The sequence below is a fragment of the Ostrea edulis genome, chromosome 10, assembly GCF_947568905.1.
Source record: "Ostrea edulis chromosome 10, xbOstEdul1.1, whole genome shotgun sequence".
Lineage (NCBI taxonomy): Eukaryota > Metazoa > Mollusca > Bivalvia > Ostreida > Ostreidae > Ostrea > Ostrea edulis.
In genome coordinates, this window is record NC_079173.1 from 29,854,570 (window position 1) to 29,877,556 (window position 22,987).

The 22,987-nt window shown below is 35.5% G+C and overlaps 1 long non-coding RNA gene across 1 annotated transcript; it reads left to right on the forward strand.

Moving 5' to 3' along the window:
* The first annotated feature begins 6,561 nt into the window (after nucleotides 1–6,561).
* LOC130051096 (uncharacterized) lies at nucleotides 6,562–7,822 on the forward strand. Its single transcript, XR_008799512.1, has 2 exons — nucleotides 6,562–7,116; nucleotides 7,238–7,822. It is a non-coding gene; the product is annotated as an uncharacterized LOC130051096 (long non-coding RNA).
* Nucleotides 7,823–22,987: the final 15,165 nt, after the last annotated feature.

The following is a 22,987-nucleotide window of genomic DNA, read 5'->3' on the forward strand; positions in this document are numbered from 1 at the left end:
TTGTCACAGATTTACCAATCCTCTAGCCTTTACCTTCTCTTTGAATTTCATTCCTAAATCCTATACCAATTAGAATATATATATTGGAAACCTACTTTTATTCGCGAGAATCTCATCATTGCGAATATTTCTCGTCACAAACCAGTCCTTTAATATATTTTGTTGTATAAGATAATGTACAGTATAGGTCGCGAAAAATTGTCGCCACGGACCAGTTCATCACTGGGAAATCGCAAAATGAAGTCCATGCGAATAACAGTTGGTTTACAGTAGTTCATTGTAAAGATTGATCGATTGTATATTGTTTAACGTCCCTCACGAGAATATTTCTCTCATATGGAAACGTCACCAATGCAAATTGTCGGCCCATACTCGGCGCTTATGGCCTTCGAACAGGGAGGGATCTTTATCATGCCACATCTGCTGTGACACGGGGCCTCGGTTTTTGCGGTCTCATCCGAAGGACCGCCCCATCTAGTCGCCTTCAACGACAAGCAAGGGGTACGGAGGACCTATTCTCACCCGGATCCCCACGGGATTCATAGTAAAGTATTAAACAATCACGTGATATAACTACCAAGTAATACTTCTCCATAGTGATATAGGATCAAGAATCTGAATTTGGTCTTTGGTGATCAGGTCTTCCAACAGTCTGTTGGATTTTCCATGGGCACGAATTGTGCTCCTTTGTTAACTGATCTGTTTTATATTCATTTGAAGCAGAACAAATCTCTTGCAGTGGCCTTCAATTTGACATTTAGATATATCGACGACGTTGTGTCTATCAACAATAATAACTTTCATTAATATGTTGATTCAATATATCCCTGTGAGCTCGAAATAAACGACACCACAGAGTCTTTCACTTCTCCTTCATACTTAGATATTTTATTGAAAGTAAATATTAACGGCAAACTAATAATTCAACTTTATGACAAACGAGATGATTGCAGCTTCTCCATCGTCAACATCCTATATTTATGCACAGCTATTCCATAATCACCTGCATATATCTCTCAACTGATTCGATACGCAAGAGTTTGTTCTACGTATGGTCAGTTCTTAAACTGGAGCAGGCTACTAACAAACAAGTTGATGGTGTGGGAGTCCCAACAGTCTCGTTTAAAGTCAACACTTCGCAAATTATATAGTCGTTATAACGATCTTGTTTGTCACCTCCTCTTAGGCACCTGATCCCACCTCTGGTATATCAAGGGTTCCGTGTTTGCCCAATCTCTATTTCGTATTGCTTTTGGGAGTTATGAGATTGATCAATGTTCGTTATCCTCACCTTTCATGAAAGTACCAAAGACCAATTAAGAAAAATCACATGTAATCGCAAAAAGATTGGATTGATTGATTGATTTAATATTGTTTAACGTCCCTCGGTTTTTGCGGTCTCAACCGAAGGACCACCCCATTTAGTCGCCTCTTACGACAAGCAAGGGGGTAATGAGGACCTATTCTTACCTGGAGTAGCAAATGTTAACGTTATTCTGTATAATGCTACTTTCTTCTGTTTGGATATCTTTGAATATCTCAAATGACTAATTTTCCAGAGAGTTTGAGTTAATCTTGAGATAATTGTTTTCTTTTCTCATGAAGATGTTGTACACTCTAAAGATACCGTAGATCTTTATTAAATTCAGCATCATATGTATGCACTATCAAGTAACAGAGTTTAGCTTACATATGTCTTGAAGAATTATAGGGACGGTTTTAAACACAGCCAGTTTTTCTTAATAACATTGATGCTTCCATTATGTTTGGAACTTGGAATGCACAGATAGAAGTTGCCATAATTGAACCAGTTTTCTAAGTCATGTATAGCCTAGGTCTAGGTCTTTGTAAATGAAATGAATTTTTATATATGCCTGGCTTAGTGTAATATAAATAGCCTTGTGTGACTGTTGCCGTTATCTTTCTTTACCCATCAAATATCGTTATCATGCAATTTCTATTTATATTGCTTTTGCATTAATAATATGAAGTCGTATTTTGTTATCAATGAAACATGAATAATTTTGAGTTTCTTTTCCTTTTATAAATACTGTTTCAATATCACCTTCAGTATCTTAAATGCTAACGATTCCTTGAATATGAAGTGGAATGGCCGATGGACATGCACAAATATATCATTTAGCTTCGGAAATTGTTTTTGATATTCGTTTTATAATATTTTCAAACTTTTATATGACCGCAGGAGCGACAGTGCAAAGCCTGCGTGTGTCAGACATGTCTCTGTAAGTACAAAAATACCAAAAACAAAACAAAACATTAGTAAAGGAAAAAGTAGGCTTGCGATTTTAATTCATTTGCAACCATTTAATTTTAATCAAAACTAAAGACTAGTCAGAAATATAAACGTGATCATACATGAAAAGAAAAGCTACCACACATTTCTCCTTTTACTGAACTGTTTGTGATGTCGTGCTGACTTTTCCATATATCATTCATTTCGCTTCCCATCAGTCACATGCAGGTGAGTGGCCTTTCACGGGGAAGTATGGGGCAATATGAATATGTTCTGAATTACTGTCCTCAGTAATGCGTTTGAAATTGGCATTTTAGTTCCCTACCGGCAAAGTCGAAAGGGAATTTATATGTCATTTCTTCAAATCGGTTTTTCGCACTTTATTCGCCATGTCATATTCATTTAATGTTTGGTACATAAGTTACGATTCAAGTTCGAAATTTGCCCCAGCACATTGGCTTTTGATTGAGTAATAGCCTTTAGAATCAGAAAATTAACGCAAATGCTCAGATTTCCGCACTTTTTTATCATGCTTTGGTATTTGGTACATTGCAAATTACTGATCAAGTTCGAAAAGTGTTCTGGTCGATTGATTTTTTTGCTGAGTTGCGGTCCTTGTACTTAGAACATTAACACAAATATTTAGTTTTGCACACTGCTTTAATGCTCGCAGATATTCATTAAACAATCAATCATATTTATAGTATATCATTATAGTTGTTCATTGTGATTCTCCGTGAATATAAAATTCTTATCAATTGTATGCTATTTCTTCAGAATATGTTATTGTTCTCTTGTCCACTGTTCATTTACATCTATTTTTTATTTGCATATATTAATCCCATAAATATATGTTAAGCTCTTTAAATTACGATTTGACAAATGGTATCTTGTTTTTCTTTAAATTTTTTAAATTTAAAACATTTTCATGTGTACTTCGAGATTTATTGTTGTCCCATCCTGACCCTAGGATCATGTTTGAACAATCATTAATCTCAAATACTTAACGGAGCTAACATGCATTTGTACTTTCTAGTGAAGGTTATTTTGGTAGTATATATAAATATATATATAGGTATTGTTTATTCTTTACTTACGCATATCACTGGATCATTTTTGTAACAATGTACATTATCAATATCTGTCGTTTTTTAAAGTGTGAATTATGTGATATTTGTTTATGTAATTTATGTTTCTTGATAAGGGTGCCAAAAAAGTTGCCTCGAAAATTTTAAGTTTATATAACTAACAGTATATATATATATTGACTGCGGATAAATCCTTTTACCTGATCAGGATATAGGGCCCACGATGGGTGTGACCGGTCGACAGGGGATGCTTACTCCTCCTAGGCACCTGATCCCACTTCTGGTGTGTCCAGGGGTTCGTGTTTGCCTGACTATCTATTTTGTATTGCTTATAGGAGTTATGAGATTGATCACTGTTCGTTATATTCGCCTTTCATATATATATATATATATATATATATATATATATATATATATATATATCACTAATATGACGAACGACCAGACTGTCGAATTTTCGGGACGACCCGCCCCTTCCTCAGGACAAACAAAAAGAATTACATAATGTGGCCAATATTAACAGAGAATAATAACAAAAACTACATATAAATACAACTAGCACTACAACTACACTAATCTACAAACGTATTTATATCGCAGACTACACTACAACTACACTAATCTACAAACGTATTTACACCACAGGAAAACAGAAAAATTCCGTGGCCAAGTGGTTAAAGCATCGCGCTCCAAATCACACGGCCTCTCACCCCTGTCGGCGCGGGTTCGAATCCTGCTCGCGCCGGTAAGTGAGAAAGTTTCCCAGTTTACTTGCGGAAGGTCGGTGGTCTCTTCCCAGGTACATTGTATCTGGGTTCTCTCTTCCACCAATAAAAACTGGGCGCCACCATATAACTGAAACATTGTTGAGTGTAGCGGAAAACATCAATCAATACACCGCAGAATACATGTAGGATAGTGTTGAGTTGTTCGTTTGCCTTTCACATCTATTATTCAATAAGATACCCATATGTGACGCAGATGTACAATATTCTTGGGTGTCTTTTATATTGAGTTATGTCACCAGTTAAAGATCAGAGGTTCCTGCATGGTCCTGAGGTCGTTAAGACGAAGGCGAAAATGAAAAGGTGAAGATAATGAGTAATGATCAATCTTTCACCTCCCACAAATAATATAAAATTAAGAGCTAGGCAAACACGGACCCCCAGACACACCAGAGATGGGATCAGATACTTTGGAGGAGTAAGCACCCCCTGTTAACCGGTCACATCCGCCATCTTTATCAAGTAAACAGAGTAATACGTTGTCATAATCAGTGTATAAAAACGGCCTAACAATTTGTATGAAACACACCATACAGCATTCGACCCAATGTAAGGCTGGATTCCTATATTAGATCGTTATAACCAGCATACAATTTGCGAAATGCTGATTTTAAACGAGACTGTTGAAAAACCTGCATCATAAGCTTTTTTCTTTAGTCTGCCTCGATTAAAAAAAATGACCATACGCAAAACACTCTTCCGCATCATTCAGTTGCGTATGGAGCGCCATATTAACATAAACTCAAATAATTTAAGATAACTTCAATTATTTGAAGATATCATGAATTCAATTATTGCTCTCTTTCATTGAATTAATGCGCGCATTAAATCAATTATTGCTCTCGTCAAATGAATTAATGCGCACTTCAATTCAATTAATGAGAGCAATAATTTATTTAATGCGCGCATTAATTCAATTATTGCTCTCTTCAATTCAATTGATGAGAGCATCAATTTAGTAGTAATATTAAAGACTCGGTTTCTGCGGTCTCATCCGAAGGACCGCCCCATTCAGTCGCCTTCTAAGACAAGCAAGAGGTACTGAGGACCTATTCTAACCTGGATCCCCACGGCAAGATTAACAAAGTAAAGTTTTAAATGTCCGTCCACATTATATGAATACATGCATTTCCTGTTCATTTTATGATGAAGCAGCTGCCTATGCTGTTGAAAAGGCTAGTGTTGTCTGTAATTTGTCTTGGCGAATTGTCATGTAAGGCGTTGAAAAGTCATCAATATGAAAATCTGCTACCATACTAACAGGTGCTAGACAACGTCTGATCAGAAAAGCTCACTTCGAAAAGCTTTCGAAAGATTGTACACGTAGGTGCAAAATAGATACCATTAAAACTTACCAGTAACAGAAAGTGATACATGGTCGTGAAAGGTGAAGATAACGAATAGTGATCAATCTCATAACTCCCATAAACAATACAAAATAGATAGTTGAGCAAACACACCTGGACACACCAGAGGTGGGATCAGGTGTCTAGGAGGAGTAAACATCCCCTGTCGACCGTTTACACCCGCCGTGAGCCCTATATCCTGATCAGGTAAACGGAGTTATCCGTAGACAAAATCAGTGTGCCAAGAACGGCCTAACAATCGGTATGAAACACGTCAAACAGCGTGTAGAGAATTGTATTTCTGACCAATTTTGCGAAGTACGGTTAGAGTTTTAACATAAGAAGACGTAATGCCAAGTATTAAATTATTTTCCATATAAAGTGACAATTCATCCGTACAACTCAAGATAAAAGAATTATCTACAGGAAAGGATATTGACAATTTAATATAATGCTGTTCTCGTTGGCGTAGAATTTGTAGGAAGATTGGTTGGTTGTATATTGTTTAAAATCCCCCCTCGATATTGTTTCACTCATATGTAAACATCACTGCTGCCAGTGAAGGGCTACAAAATTTAGGCCTATGTTCGGCGCTTACGGCCTTTGAGCAGGGAGGAATTTTTATCGTGCCACACCTACTGTGACATGGGGCCTCGGTTTTTGCGGTCTCATCCGAAAGACTACCCAATTTCTCTCTTCTTACGCAAGCAAGGGGTATTGATGACCTATTCTAACCTGGATCTCCACGGGGCTTGTAGGAAGAAAAATAACAATGAAAAATAACTACATGTGTATCATAAAAGCTGTCACGGTGTGCAATATTGAAAATATTTCTAACAATACTGAAAATATTTCCAGTGTTACTGAAATGTCAACAGTATTACAATAAAGCATTACCAACCTAACTGGTCTAGAAACCATTTCTAAGACACCACTGATCGAGCTGCCGGAAAAACGTTTTAGATTTTTTAAAAACCCATATAAATACTAAGTAAGGGATACAAGACGAAGATGGTCTATTATGTCAGATATGGGACTGGCACGAGCCGCGTAGCGGCGAGTGATCAGTCTCGTATCTGACGCAATAGACCATCGAGTCTTGTATCTTACTTAAAACATTGTTCTATCTAAAAACAAATGCATTTAAACGCACACAAAAAACCCACGTACAAATAATCATTGGTATAGACAGATATATTTACACCTTTCGTTTCTGATTTGTTTTTAATAATTTTGATATATTAGGAATTCATAAACTTTAATGGCACACAAGGTCAAATCTTGTCTTTAATTCACAAAAAACTGTTAGCTCATCATTTCAATTGTCATAATACGGTACTCCTCAAAACAGGGTTTTGTTCTTCATGGAAAGCGATTCGAACGCTTCTATTGTCTGAAGACTGTACTCAACAAAACTGGTTTTCTTTTTTGGGTGAATGAGGCTACGTAAAGGGTGTTCGGAAAGAATCTTTTAGAAAAAACAAAACATTGGTTTCCCACATTCCTTTCTGGGAACCCTGATATGATACTGACACGTAGGCCTATAACTGGTATAAAAACAGAAGCCGCAACCCCCTTTTAGCATTTAGTCCGGGTGCCTTGAAGAAATGGATTCAGATGATTGAAAAGTACATGAGTTTGCGGTAAGATTATTCATTATTTCTACAGATTCTCCTAAATATATTAACAATTTTTTTGCACATTATTTATTTTGCTTGTTTCATTTTTGTTGTATACAATTATTTTTTTTTTAATCATTTGTAGCCCCAGAAGTGGAAAATGCAATGCATTTTATCTCAGATCAAAAATCGCTCCTAATGGGAATGTATGGTACGACGTCCCAGTCGGGGTACATCAACTGCAATAGATTGTGGCCAAAATGTTAAAGAGGCAGGATTACAAATCTCTCTTCGGGCTACTGCCGCTACACGCCTATATGCTGCGGGTGTTGACGAGCAATTTATAGCGGAAAAAAGTGGTTACATGTCATCTGTGATTCGCAACTACAAACGCACCTCCGAGGAACAATTACAGAGTGTAAGTGATTTGATTCAGAAACCGCCCAGTGTCCCCGCCGGAGCCGAAGAAAGTGAAGCTCAATGAAAGTGTTTCCTATGGATCAGAAAAGGAAATAAACATCACTGCCGGGGATGTAACAGTGAATTTACGATTTTAATGTGCATGTGTTTAAATGAATGATTGTGACATGGATTTATAACTGTGGTGCCTGAACGATTTCATACACGGTAAAATCGGATTATACATGAAACACTCATTTCGTATAATTTACTGGAATATTTCACGCCTTGAATATTGTATTTGATGTATAATAAATGTTTTCTCGTACAACGAAGGGTGGTCTTTGTTCCTGGTTTTTACTGTCAGTCCCGTATTTCTCATAATATTGGCCTGCTCTTAATAATACTGGACTGCTCTTAATAATACTGGACTATGTTCAGTACAGTATGAAAAATAAAGTACTGTCAAGACAAAGAACTGACGTCACAACAATGTTTTAAGACAGTAGAGCCTTTAAAACCATGGTAGAATTAGGCAAGATGATTGATCAGAGTTCTTTTAAGGGAATAGACATTGGGATAAAACCAAGTAACAATGTTTTGCATCAACAATTCATGAGCGAATAAAATCAATTCAAAATCTGAATCAATTATACACGTGTTAACAAAAGAAGTCAATGAAATACCATGTAAATTATATACGGAAGAAAACAATTAATTCACTGATTTTAAATGAGAACTCTTTGATCAGTTTACATCTTCATGTTTTGCGATGTATTATGTCATATGCTGATGTCGACCAATGTCACGTATAATCAATACTTAGCCATGAACTAAGGGACTATTATTGCACATCATGCACATTGATTGACTCATTTAGGAACGCGTTCTTTACACAAAGTTTGACTACGGATTGCTCCGTTTACCTGATCAAGATATAGGACTCACGGCGGATGTGACCGGTCGACAGGGAATGTTTACTCTTCCTGGGCACCTGATCCCACCTCTGATATATCCAGGGGTCAGTGTTTGCCCAACTCTCTGTTTTGATTTGCTTATAGGAGTTATGAGATTGATCGCTGTTCGTTGTCTTCATCTTTCATTCTCATATACCCCTTGAAAAGGTGCAAAAAGAAATCAAGTTTGATATTAAGTGTAAAAATAAACACCGGGTAGCTTTGATAGAACAAAATTATTCGTATGAAATGTGCCAAAAATAGTTATGTTCACTTCTTTTTAATAAGTTGGATTCCTTTCAAAATATTAGGTATAGACACAATGATATATACCTTCATAATATAGTAAAATAAAGTTATTATGTTTACATTAAATTTCAAAACAGTTATTTTCCAACATATGTTCAGGTTTAAGATTCCTGAGGTGTTCCCCATGAGGTTTTCATTTCATGATAAATCAAATGTTTCTACTTGTCCGCCTACTTTTTTGTTTCATTTATCAACTGCGTAGTTACATTTAAAAGGTTATGCAAAAGTGTAACTTTTAAATTCTGTTATTTTTAAATTCTCAAATATATACTATATTAAAAGTATAGATATCTACCAATGATTCCCTTGGTAGAAATCTATATTCAATGACAAGTGCCCTCCTTTTTGGGACAAACAGAATTTTGTAGTCAAATTAGAATCCTATGCTTTCCAGATCTAATCGCTATTCTATTTTAAACCATATTCAGCCTTTTTTTTATTGCATTTTGAATATCAATTTCTAACAATTATAATTGTTTTTAGATACTAAGGTTTTTTAGATATCATTTATTTATCTTAACCATCACATGTTACATTATCATTTATTTTACACATACATGTAATAATCCATCTTTGCATTTCATGAAGGTATATAGCCTTATAAAGTATTTTTTCTGTTTGTGATTTGATAAGCTTGTACTCTTTGATGCAAGAAAGCATTTCTTTAAGGAATGTATGCAAAGTTCCACAGGCAATCATATTTGTATGGATCTCATATACTACGTGAAAGGGTGAAGATAACGAACAGTGAACAATCTCACAACTCCTATTAGCAATGCAAAATAGAGAATTGGGCAAACACTGGTCCCTGGATATGCCAGAGGTGGGATTAGGTGCCTAGGAGGAGTAAGCATTCCCTGTCGACCGGTCACACGCAACGTAAGTATAAAGTGTATGTACCACTATGTTGTGTAGGCGCTTCTACACACTTGTTTTCTGTACTATTTGATAGCGCTATTTGAAGTGTTATATACCAATTGTTAGACCGGTCTCTACAGACTGATTTTGACTACGGATTACTCTGTTTATCTGATCAATATATAGTGTTCACGGCGGATGTGACCGGTAAACAGGGGATGTTTACACTTCCTAAGCACCTGATCCTATCTCTGGTATATCGAGGGATTCGTGTTTGCCCTATTCCTAATTCTATATTCTTAACTTAAAGTCTTCATGGAATTTATCATTGTTTATTAGTGTCACTTGCTCATGTTCTAAACATTTGATTTCATGTAAAACCTATACGGTACCAATTCTGATGCACCAGATGCGCATTTCGACAAATAATGTCTCTTCAGTGATGCTCAAGCCGAAAGTTTGGAAATTCAAAATAACAATAAACTTGTAAGAGCTAAAAGGAAAACTAGAGTGCCAAAAAAAAAAAAAAAAAAAAAAAAAAAACTGGAGCCAAATTCGTCCATGGATAAGAGCTATGCATGAGGGAGATAATCCTTAATTTTGAAATATCCTTCAATTATGTCATCAGAATTATGTTTTATCATGACCAGAAGTTCGATTATATAAAATAAAGTGCAGCCAATATTGGACAACAATGACTATTCTTCTCAACAGTTTGTATTTTCTAGTTAGCCAATTTCAATTTCAAGTTAATGCATTCATTTTAATAAACTGAGATAAAGATCAATTTAGATGAAAATTACATAATATGTGTAGTGAAATATTTACATGCGTGAAAAAATAAAGTAACTTTTGACAATGAACTAACCAGGGGAGCGAATTCTCTCAATAATGTTTTTTTTTTTAAATCTACATAGTTCTATCAATGTAATTTCCCCCTATTATATTTAGTATCTTTTTCTCCTTAGATTTTTTTAATGCCCCATTACAAATGAACTATAGCTTTGGATGCCGGTGTTGGGGGAGGCCTGGGTTCATTACACTATACATTTTATAGTGTTATTACAGACATAAAGAGACAGTTTTATGAGAATAAGAAGAAAAGCAACCACACCTCCACGTATACATTCCACATATACGTCAAAATAATATATGTAACTATATACACCATTATCAATGTAATTCTAATATCTATTTTCGAAATATGTTTATTCTTCTACATAATTTTTTCTTTAATAATTATTTTGTTGGCTTTTTTTATCATCATTTTACCACACACGCGCGCGCGCACGTGCACGCAAGCACATGAAAGCATGCATGCGTATATGAAACAACTATTTTTAAAAAAAATCATTATGTAACTTTACATTTACGTAATCTGATTCATTTTTTGGTATTTTCTAAATCATTAACAAGTCACATGTTCAGGTGTTCAGGTTTCAGTTCACAATCGTTTAAAATATTGCTTTTATAAAAAACTGAAGAACGGTAGCTAACCTCATAAATCCCTTTAAAAAATACAAAATTAAGGAGTTAAAACATGGACCCCTGAAAACACCGGAGTTGGGATCAGTTGCCTAGGAGAAGTAAGAACGGCCTGTTGATCAGTCACATCAGCCGTGAGCCCTCTCTCTTGATTATGTAAATGAAGTCAACCGTAGTCAAAATCAGCATGCAATGAACGATGTAAGATAGCATTTGACTTAATGGCAGGTAATATTCGCAAATCATTATATTATCATTATTATAGTAATCTGCCTAGGCTTAAAAATTGACCATACGCAAAATATGTCCTCGCTTATTGAATCAGTTGAGAGACATAAACACAATATGCAGGTAATAATGGGATATTGCTACATAGATATGTGATAAACCCGAGAGCTCGGTCAGGACAAGTTAATGTCTACTGGAATATATTGATCAATTTTTTAATTGACTCTTTAACAATATCAATTTTTCTCTCTTTACTTTTCTTTCTTTCCTTCCCTCTTTTTGCTCCCCTTCCCCTTCTCTCTCTCTCCTACCCCATCTTTCCCTCCAGTTCCTTTTTCACCATTACTTGTCCTTGAGCGCGACGTTAACTATATATATACATTAGATAGATAGATCGATATGACATTACGGAAAGTATTTGAAATTATGCTTTATTTCAAATCGAGGCGTTGACTTTGGAACACTACATGTGCATAGGTTTTCAGTCGTGCATTACAAAAATAAATTCTTGAAAGGCGTGTTTCAGTTCCATAGCTAGGTTGAAATTTGCATGATGATCTACATATTGCACTTGAAGAATTCATCTCGACAAAAACCAGTAATTACTCATAAGAATTAAGTAATTATGTAATGAGACATTTTATTCATTTTAATGCTATTTCTATATCTAAACAAACAAGTTGGCAAGTATATTTTCAAGACAGACAAGAAAAAGTAATTCTATATTCAAAATACGTAGAGTTGTGAAACAGAACAGTGCAAGTTCTACCGAGCTTTTGACCGACTTTCAGAATTACATAAATAACAAATTATTCATAAGACACATGCAGATACTATCATATAGTACATATCTTATTTCAATTCGTCATTGCATGAATAATTATTATCATCAAAGGAAATTATAGGAAATAAGTATGTGTTTGTGAATAATATCCTCTCTCTCTTTTCCCAGAATGCACTGCACTCAAGCTAAACTGCTCGATCAGTAGGCTGTTTTTAGTCGTGTTTTGAAGGAGGAGAGGCCTTGTATGCATGATGACCTTTCTCAGTCTTATTTACAAGAATAAAATAAATGGTTTATTGTTTAAAAACACTTTTTAGTACTGCTAATGATATGATGACATAAATGCTCAATCAATTAAAACGCCACTTTCGTCAAGCATTACGTGTTGTTAAGTAAATAATGTTTTATAAACAACAGAGAGAGAGAGAGAGAGAGAGAGAGAGATGATAAAATGTGTAAAGTGAAGAATTGTTTTTAACCATTTGACCTGCGTTGTGAGGACGGAAGATCGGTGCACTACTAGGACTGAGTTGTGAGGACAGAGTGCACTATGAGAAGAAACATTCTATTTATACCATTACGTCCACGTAAACATAACCCACAAAATGTGAAAGGTATAATACAATATTTATTAGATTAGTGTGGACAAGTGGTGTGGGGACATGTCGCTGCAGATTTTGCCTCTATATAGATTTTTATATTTACAATACTTAAAAAGAGTATTGGAAATTTTGATAGATGTTCATATAACTACCTAATATAGTGTTGTTAGTATTGTCTATTAATTTTTTTTTTTATATTATAAAAAAGGAGACTCTAAACATTTTCTAGATATATTTCGACCGTGTTACCGGTCTTCTTCAGTCGTGTTTTCAATTAAAGTGTTTAGAGTTTATATATATATATATATATATATATATATATATATATATATATACTAAGCACGTTTCGTCGTCGTCGTCGTCGGAGAGAGAGAGTCTTAAATCCCTAGTCTTCATATTCGTGATTATAAAATTGAACTATTTTAAGAAAGCGCTTTTTTAAAAGGATTTTGATGTTTCACTAAACACGTCACCATAAGAACCGCGTAGATGACCTTTAACCCGCGCCACGGTTTGTGTGTGCATTTAATATTCCATGAATTAATTCATTACACGGCTAAGTGAATGAAACTACCTATATAGACGCTATATACTGCCGGGTTTCTTTGACAAGCGAACTGATATACTCTTTAAAAGAACAACGTGTATTTGCTCATCCATCTTTCGAATTGTGGGATTAATTGCAATAAAGCAGCAAAATACTTTATTTCCGGGGAAAACATTTCATACAGAGGGATATGTGCGGGTAGACCGAACCAACAGGTGAGTGCCGTGTTCGAATATTACTTATAAATATAGATCGCCTTCACATAATTTCATTTCAATACTATTAATATCTATCTATATTCTATATCTATCTATATTCTCAATTTGTTGTCACGTTCGTCGACCGCGGATGCTACATTACAAAAAAAATCTAGTTTGTTTTACCTGCCTGTTCACCGAAAAGCTATTCGCTGTGCATGTGTAGAAATATGTCACTTAACAACAATTAAAAAAAAATTACACAGGAAAAGAACTTAGATAGACAAGATACCTGCAAATAAATTTCTGTAGGTTTTTTTAATTACTTTTTTATGTGTTGAGAATTTTTCAATCATTTCTTAATGTTTCCTTTTCAAAAAGTAGATGTACTTCATATTCACAAGAAATAATACCGGGGGTGGGGGTGTTGTTACAAAAGCAGTAGAAACAATGATTAACTTTTGGATGATTATAGAAATATGGTAAAGTCAGTGCTAGTGGTATACAAGATATTCTATTGACCAATCAAGGGCCTAGGAAGGCATTGTTAACAAAAAGAAACATGATTTAAACATTATTTCTATAGAAACTCAACAATATTGCATATTACATAATCATAACAAGGCACAATTGTCTTTCGTGTTGATAATGAAATAGGATTGTACTAGGTATATGTAACATGTAACAAATTTTGTGTTTCGTAAGGATGCAGATTTGTACGGCGATCACTAATATATTTCACTACTATTGGTAAGAGCCACGAAAATCGCGAAAATTGAGCAATTATGAAATATAATTATTTCACAGTAAAATATCCCTCAGTTTTATCCGAGGTTATGAAATATTGAATACTATTTATATATATGTACATTATTCACGCTTTTTTTCAAGTCAGGATTGAGTGAAAAGATTAATGCCCATGATAATATTTAATCAAAATAATGAATGTATGCCTTTGTATAAAATTACGATGTGTCTATCATGTGATAATTGAGTTCAGTAGTCGACGAAGATCATTTGTCAGGGAAGTATCGACTGTGACAGAGATATTTTGTTGAAATTATTGTCTAAAATAAAATTAATAGCGGGCATCCTACCGTGGTTAATGACCTGTCATGTGTAATTATCGCTATGCTTAAAGAGCCTGTTTATATTACAAAGCACGGATTGTCTTCATAAAGGTTCCGAAGTCGCATAGAACAAATTTCTTAGAAATAATACAATTGCACCTCTAATGAAAAAAAAAGCCGTAAATGTATTTCGGTAATGATCACGTATTATCTTCATCCTTTTAATAGCTATAACTACTGTCATTTGATAATAATGAATGAAAAGTGAATATAATTTTAAAAAACCAAAAAAGTAAAAAGAAATTCTTAATTTAAAACGAAATATTATGTCAATAAAATATGTAAAAAGCATTGTTTTGTTATAATGTTTAATTTATAAGCTATAATTTTAGATTTTTGCTTAAATTCCTTTGATTCTTCGAGATGAAATTGTAAATTGTATCAATTTTAGTAAAACTGACAACTCCCCTCATACATTTGGTTCATTAGAGATTCCTCGACATTTCTCGTGTCAAATTGCGGTCTATTTTAGCGGAGCAATCTCTGATTTTATGTGTCAATCTTGTGTGAGGCTCACGATTCACATTATGTTGAAAGTGAAATAGCTACGCATTAAATATTAATTTAATTATATTTATATAAATGATTAATTTATTTCACTGATATCAAAAACTCCCACCGGCTCTTTACAAATTGGTGATGCAATGGAGAGGGCCTGTCATGTCTGTGATGTCAAATCGAGACATATTTTATTACCAATTTTGACAAAGAGGACTGTGTGCCAGTTCTGAAATGCATAATCGTCCCTAACACATAAATACCAATAACATAAAAAAAGAGTTATTATTGATATGTGTATATATTAATATAAAACACTTAAAAGACGATGTTGAAAGATGTGCATCAAAATTCAGTGATAATTGTAAAAGAAAAGAAAAAATACGTTTTCTAAATGCCAGAATCATGTTTGCATCAAACATTGATAATGATGATGATAAACATTTATTTAGTGCTTGAATATTGAAAGATCTGTCTTATACTAAAAGTAAATAGTTAACGTTTTGTACATTTACAAAGTATCTGAGTTTAAAAATGCTGTGTTTTAAACATTCTTGTAAAACCACTCTTAAGCTTCCTGCTGAAATGTTACCCTTGGTGTAAAACTGAATTATCCTTGATGCAGTCCCGTGGGGACTCGGGTTAGAGTGGGTCCTCAGTACCCCTTGCTTGTCGTGAAAGGCGATAAAATGGGGGCGGTCATTCAGATGAGACCGCAAAAGCCTAGGCCCCGTGTCACAGTAGACCTGTGTTGCATGATGAAGATCGCTCCCTGTTCAAAGGCCGTAAGCGCCGAGCATAGGCCTAAATTTTGAAGCCCTTCACCGGCAATGGTGACGTCTCCATACGAGTGATAGAGCTATACCACATCCAATCAACCCCTGGTGTAATAGATAAACAACCCCAAAACATCTTAATGGTAAATAAAACCTTATCAATCTATATACATTGCGCAAGTGGCAACTCAATGATTAGTTTCCACGAAGAATTAATTATACAAACTAACCTTTACATAACGTGAAAAAAATACGGCTTTGCATTTAGGTTTGCAGTGATAATCACGTTCTGCACAGTGTTGTGAAAATGTCAAAATCCATTATTTAGCAGCATTTCGGTAGAAGTACTTGGATTGTTTTACTGTTTTGCATGGTTACACACCTTCATAAAACGCTTGCCATTCACGGGTCTTTCGTATATGTCCTTAAAAATGGAGGCTCCGTGTAGCGACAGGCGTTAGCACGTTAAAGAACTTTCACTGCTACGGCCGTAAGCGCTATTCATAGGTCGAAATTTGTGACATTTCGCCTATACTTACAACTAGTGATGTCTCATTATAAGCGAAAACTTCTCCACGGGACGTTAAACATAAAAAAACAACAACAAAAACCGATCATTCTATAGAATATGCTATTGAATAGGATTGGAAGAAAACTGGACAAAGTTGTGTACATGTATAACTGGATCTTGTTGCCATGTCAACAGAAAACAATGTATGATTACAGAGTAGAAGTTCAGAACCCAATGACAAGAACATTTAGTTCATTTGGTATTAGGGGAAAACTTTAATCAGATTGACAAGAATTATAAAAGGTTTTGTATATTCTAAGTCGCTATAAACATCTAGATTTTTTTTTATATTGGGGAGAAACTGTTTTCAAATTGACAAGATATCACTATGCACGTATGTCATGTACAATTCCATATATTTCAAGTTGCTATGGACATTTAGGTCATCTGATATATTAAGCCGTTTTTTGCACACGGATTTTGACTACAGATAGGGCTTATGGCAAGTATGACCGATCGACAGGGGATGCTTACTCCTCCTATGCACCTGACCTCACCTCTGGTATATCCAGGCGTCCATGTTTGCCCAACTTTCTATTTTGTATTGCTTAAAGGAGATATGAGATTGGGAACTGTTCGTTATCTTCACCTTTCATTAGGGAGAATCTGTGATCAAATTGACATGACAAGAATGCACCACGTATGTTATGTAAGATTTTGTATATTTTAAGTAGCTATGAACATGTAGTTCATTTGATATTAGGGGGTTCATTTTATGTAAGGGAGAAACCAGTGGCGGATTTAGGGGGGGGAGGGGGGCGCAGTCGGCGCGCGTCCCCCTAAAATGTTCATATTTAAGGTGAATTTGTGGTCTCTTGTTTAAAACAATATACACGATAAAAGAAGCAATAATTTCTTCCACTTTCAGAGCAATAAATGACAAAATCTTTCTAATTTATTGAATCACTTTTATTGGGACAACTTACATTTCCCCAAAAACCCTTAAAATTTGCGTCATTTTACTGATTTCCCTCTAGAAAAAATGACAGAAAACAGTAAAAATGACTATATAGGAGACACATTTCAAGCCCAATAATATCTATAAAATCCGAGGGCTTTGACCTCTAGGCCCCCACTGCCTCATAAAGTTTCACCCCCCCCCCCTAGCCGCAATTCCTGGATCCGCCCCTGGAAATTGCTATCAAATAGACAAATACATACCACGTATGTTATGTAAGGCTATATCTGTGTTATAAGTCGCTGTCATCAAGCTCTGGTTGATTAACGTACATTACCGATTTTTAAGAAATTCCCGGTGGTCGATGACTTCACCGTTGCTGTTTTAGTAAAATTCAAATTTTTACATAAAATCATCTCTGTAGAAACTACATCATTGTAACACATTCCAATGAGAGTTTAATTTATTCTAAGCACATTGTCTTTGACATTTCATTTATATGTTTTTTGTTTCCTTTTGAATACAAGAAGTTGAGAATTGAATTGTTAGGAAATACCCTACTCAATAGAACCATGTTGTTAAGTACTAGTAGACTAACTTTTTCCAGTCAGTTAATCAATTATATTCATGATAGTTTCATACCGTATTATTTGTAATTTTATCCGTACAATGGGGACATTAGCATGTTCTTCGATGAGTTATTCATTGACGTCGTGATGATTACTTTCCTGAATTGCTTCCATGGTAAAATACACAATAAACAGAAAACGTTTTTATAGTCCGTGACATCAGAACTTGAACTATAATATGAATATTCCAACTCTCAGGAAAAAAGCCGCCTTACAGGTCAAATGTGCTTGACAAATGTATGGTTTATTGTGTTATTGCTACGGTGACAAAAGTGTCAGTCTAAAATAGTGGTTATCATAGACTTCACGGACAGAAATAAAACCAAAACTGACACACTTTCTTATCTATGAAGATATATGGTTAATAATCAGGAATTGCCAAATGGCGCATGGATAACAGTAGCTTAAACACTATTTTACAAAACTCTGAACCATAAGGCATGGCAGTCAAGATGTAATAGAATCGTAGAGGGTCTACAAACAACTAAGATTCACCATCCTGGAATTTACCGGCTGGAAAGCTGTGTGGTCCGAATACCCACAATTCATGCTTATTGGAGTACTGTTCCACAGGCGATCTGGTCCGAATATCCGCTTATACAAATATTTACTGGTCTGAAGGTCAACTGATCCAACGGTTTACAAGTTCAAAGGTCACCTAGTCCAAAGGTTTATTATTTCGAAGGTCAACTAGTCCTAAGGTTAATTGGTTCGAAGGTCAATTAAGTTTATCTGTTTCGGTTGTTTGTTTATTTTACGTCTCATTGAGAATTATTCATTCATATTGGGACCTCATCATTTGTATTACAAACTTAGACGAATGCGGGTTAGAATAGGTCCTCAGTACCCCTTTCTTGTCGTAAGAGGCGACTAAATGGGGCGGTCTTTCGGATGAGACAGCAAAAACCGAGGTCCCGTGCCACACCAGGTGTGGCACGATAAAGACCCCTTTCTGCTCAATGGCCATAAGCGCCGAGCATAGGCCTAAAATTTGCAGTCTTTCACCGGCAGTGGTGACGTCTCCATATGAGTGAAATATTCTCGAAAGGGATGTTAAACAATATTCAATCAATCATTAGACGAATGGTTGGCGCTTGTGACCGTATCAGCGAGGGTTCTTACGCCGGTCGTGACACAGGGTCTCCATTTATTAGGTCGTATTCGAAAGACGCGTGATTCGCACTTCTAAATGCCGAGGGTTTGGCGAATGAGCAATCACAACATGTGTTAACGTGTTAAGTTTGATGCAGGTATGACACAAGCGGAATTCGAACTCATGACCTCCAGGTTACGATTGATTGATTGTATATTGTTTAACGTCCCTCTCGAAAATTGTTCACTCATATAGAGACGTCACCATTACATCAGTTTTTGCGATCTCATCCAATGGTCACCGCATCTTACGACAGGCAAGGGGTACCGAGGACCTATCCCGGATCCCCACGAGTTACGAAGCGAACACTCTACCACTGAGCAACCGCGACCAGTCAAGAAAAAATATATATGAAAACGCACCTGGTGCCATAATAGAGTTTACTTTTCTTTCTGGGCAGGGCGATTTGAAAAGCCTACCTATTTCACCTACATTTTAATTTGCGTAACTGTTGAAGGAAATATCCCCGTTTTTAGTTGATCAATCTTCCTTAACAGATACCTAATTGGCTCGATTGAGTTTAATACGAAATACAGATTATACGCGAAACATTCATCATCGTTCTGATTGTCAAAGCAGAGACTGTTTCCCCGAATTAGCATACCCTATCCTATAGATTCGGGGAATACAACACGGAAATGCTTCAAATCAGACTTGTTTACGAATTTGACTTTGGAGGAAGTTCATGACCTGCATATGCGATTAGATTTTGTGATATTTGATATCACCTATTCAGTAAATGATGTGTAATTTAGAGGCGGATCAAGACATTTCTGAACGGAGGGCGCAGATACAAGCTGGGGTCCTGGAACTGTCTTGACGCCCCTATTTAGGGTCCCTATTTAGCCTATTTAGGCTTAGTGGGGGCCTAGGGGGAAATCCCCCTGAAGCTACAGAGTTCAGAAAAGATAAAACATAAATTTTAGTATTTTGTGATATTTCTATAAAAACGAATCAAAAGGAAATATTTGTGAAGGGGGTGTGCCTTGTTGGATCCACCAATGTTATTGAATACTTTCTTAACTTTCTAATAATTTAATAGGAGATTATACGTAATCTTAAACCGCTTGTCAATCTATTGTTATTCTTTATTTTGATTTGAAAAGGGGATACCATACCATGATGGATACTACTCAACACATCACGTGTTACTAGTTTTAGCAGATTTAGCAGTGAGAATTAGTTATATGCATACCAGACCGCCATTACGAACGGTTTGGAAGTGATACTGCTTAATCGTTTAACGAGGTCGTGTTAATTATGTTGTCTAGTGTTAATTCTCACTTCGTTATCATAATGAGTTTTGTATGTGTCATCTAATTAACAAAACATTTATATAAATGATCTGTTTATGTACATGGTTTTATAATACAGAATGAAGACCACGTTAGACTATTTGTTAAATCTGGTGCTAAATTTCAATATTCGGGAAACATATTATGCAACTGTCCTACAAAATATTTACACTGGAACTGTTAAAGTATATACAATTAACATCAAAACAAAACAACACCTCCTAGTAAAAAATCATTTCAAAACAATTCAATTATTTTGAAGGTATGCATTAAAATTTTCTCATAAAGACGCACTTAAAAGTGACAATGAACTTGCATTTATGTATATAAAAATCTCGGTTTTTTTCAATTCTTGAATTGATTGGTTCTTTTCTTTATATAATATGACAAAGGTATTTTTTCATGACATCTATATGCAAATCAAACTTATTAAACACAGGCTTGCGTGATTTCAATACGTCGATATACAAAATAAGCACACGCATAGAACATATACACAGGGGGGGGGGGGGGGGGGGGGGGGGAGGGGGGGGGGGCTGCGACCTTACACCGTGTCGTGACTTTTCCACTTCAAAAAAAGGGGTTGAAAATTATAGCTCTTTTCCCCACGTAGGCATATGAATGACCCTTTTAGTAACGTTTTAATCACTATACCGAGGGAGTTGACACCCTCCCACTTGGAATTAACAGATCAGAAGCCATAGTGAAATTAAAAAAAAGAAGAAGATAATTAAAAACTCAAACAACTGTGAAAACCATGTGTACAACGTTTAGATGGAATGAAATACGAATTTGATCCTAAAAGTTTTCTATATATTATTTTGACTTTGAGAAATATAAAAAAAAAAAACACCACAAGGTCTCTCTGCTATAGAGCACAACTACGGGGAATGAACCCCTTTAAGAACCCTCAGACGTGTTCGTTTGAGATTGAGAATAAAATACGTGCATGTCGATCAACATATTGGCGTGTTTACGTAGACATGAAATCTTTGAAACGTGTTCCAGTGTTTGTCTTGTTCACGTTTTCAATAAAATAATTATGAAGGTTTACTATATTTCTATGTTTTAATATATTTGATAAAATCCTCATTTTTATGAATTTGATTAATTAAAAAAAAATATCAAAAGTAACTTAAGTTTGAAAAACAACATATCTACAAAAAACATGAAATGTGTTTACTCAGTAACAGGTTTGTTTGGGTGTTTTTATTCGCCTTACATGTCTGAAGAATACCGTGACCGATAATGATATGAAATGTGTAAATAATGTGAAATGTGTCGTAATAAGGTCAGGATAAAAACACACATATTCCTGTTTACAAAATCTGCATATTCTGATTTATCGCTAGGGTTACGTAAAACTCCCCATCTTCGCCAGTACTGGTTACGGTAGCGAAGTGGTAGAGCGTTCGCTCCATGACGACAGAAAAGGGGGTCACGAGTTCAAGCCCTGCGCGTGGTATAGCCGCGTCAGAAGTACGACGTAAACACACGTGTATGTAGGTAGTCATTGCTCCTTCGTCAAACACTGGGCATTTAGAAGTGAAAATTACGGGTCTTTCGGATATAACCTTTAAAAATGCAGGTCCTGTGTCGCGGCAGGCGTTGTCACATTTAAGACCCCCACTGCTACGGCTTTAAGCACTTTAGCATAGGTCTAAATTTGTGGTACTTCACCTACAACTGGTGACATTTCAATAGGAGTGAACACTTCTCGACGGGACGTACATGTACAACAAACAACTTACATCTTCGGTGGGTGTTCTAGAAACATTGGAATTTAATGTTTTATTAATGATAACCCTGTGTCATCTTGGTGCATTTGTAATATAGACTGATTTATGCCTCTCCTGAGAATCGCACCCGGGACCTCTGGCACGAGAATCCAGATCTCTACCTATCAAGCTGAAGGGTTAACCCACCAACCACAGCTAGTAGGGAGACCATGCAACGAACACATTATTATTATTATTATTGATAAAAACATTGGCATCATAAAAGTTGAATGTGTAGGATGTTTGTGTTGTGGGAACCTATGTTAACACGAAATGCATGTAAGTCCATCATATAGTCGGCTTCTCTAGTGATACAAATTAGCACCTGCTTCAACTGCATACAATCCATTTGCCATCAACCTAGGCATTTTATGCTGTAATTATGTGCAATGAAAATGTAAATGTTAAACAGTGACCAAACCCAAAAATCGCGACAATATATATATAAAAAAAACCATAATTAAAATTCGGAATTGCAGATTAATTAATGTTGAATATTTTTGGACCTAATGAATATACGATGTAGTGCATTCTTTTCAAGACGACGGCAGGTTTGCAAATACACGCTTTTTGCAGACATAAATAACCTACTTGTGTTAATTAACAAATTACCCATGAAAGCCGAAATTGTCCACATTTTTCTGTTTTAGTGTGAGGTCCACGGTATAGGTCGCAATAGGCATTGCATGCGGCACATTCCTACTTTAATCAAGAACCTTGCATTATAGATGAGATGCTATTACAGTAAATGATCCATCCTGTAAACAAGTTCCCTGTCTTTTGTGATCCCAGATGTTTAAAG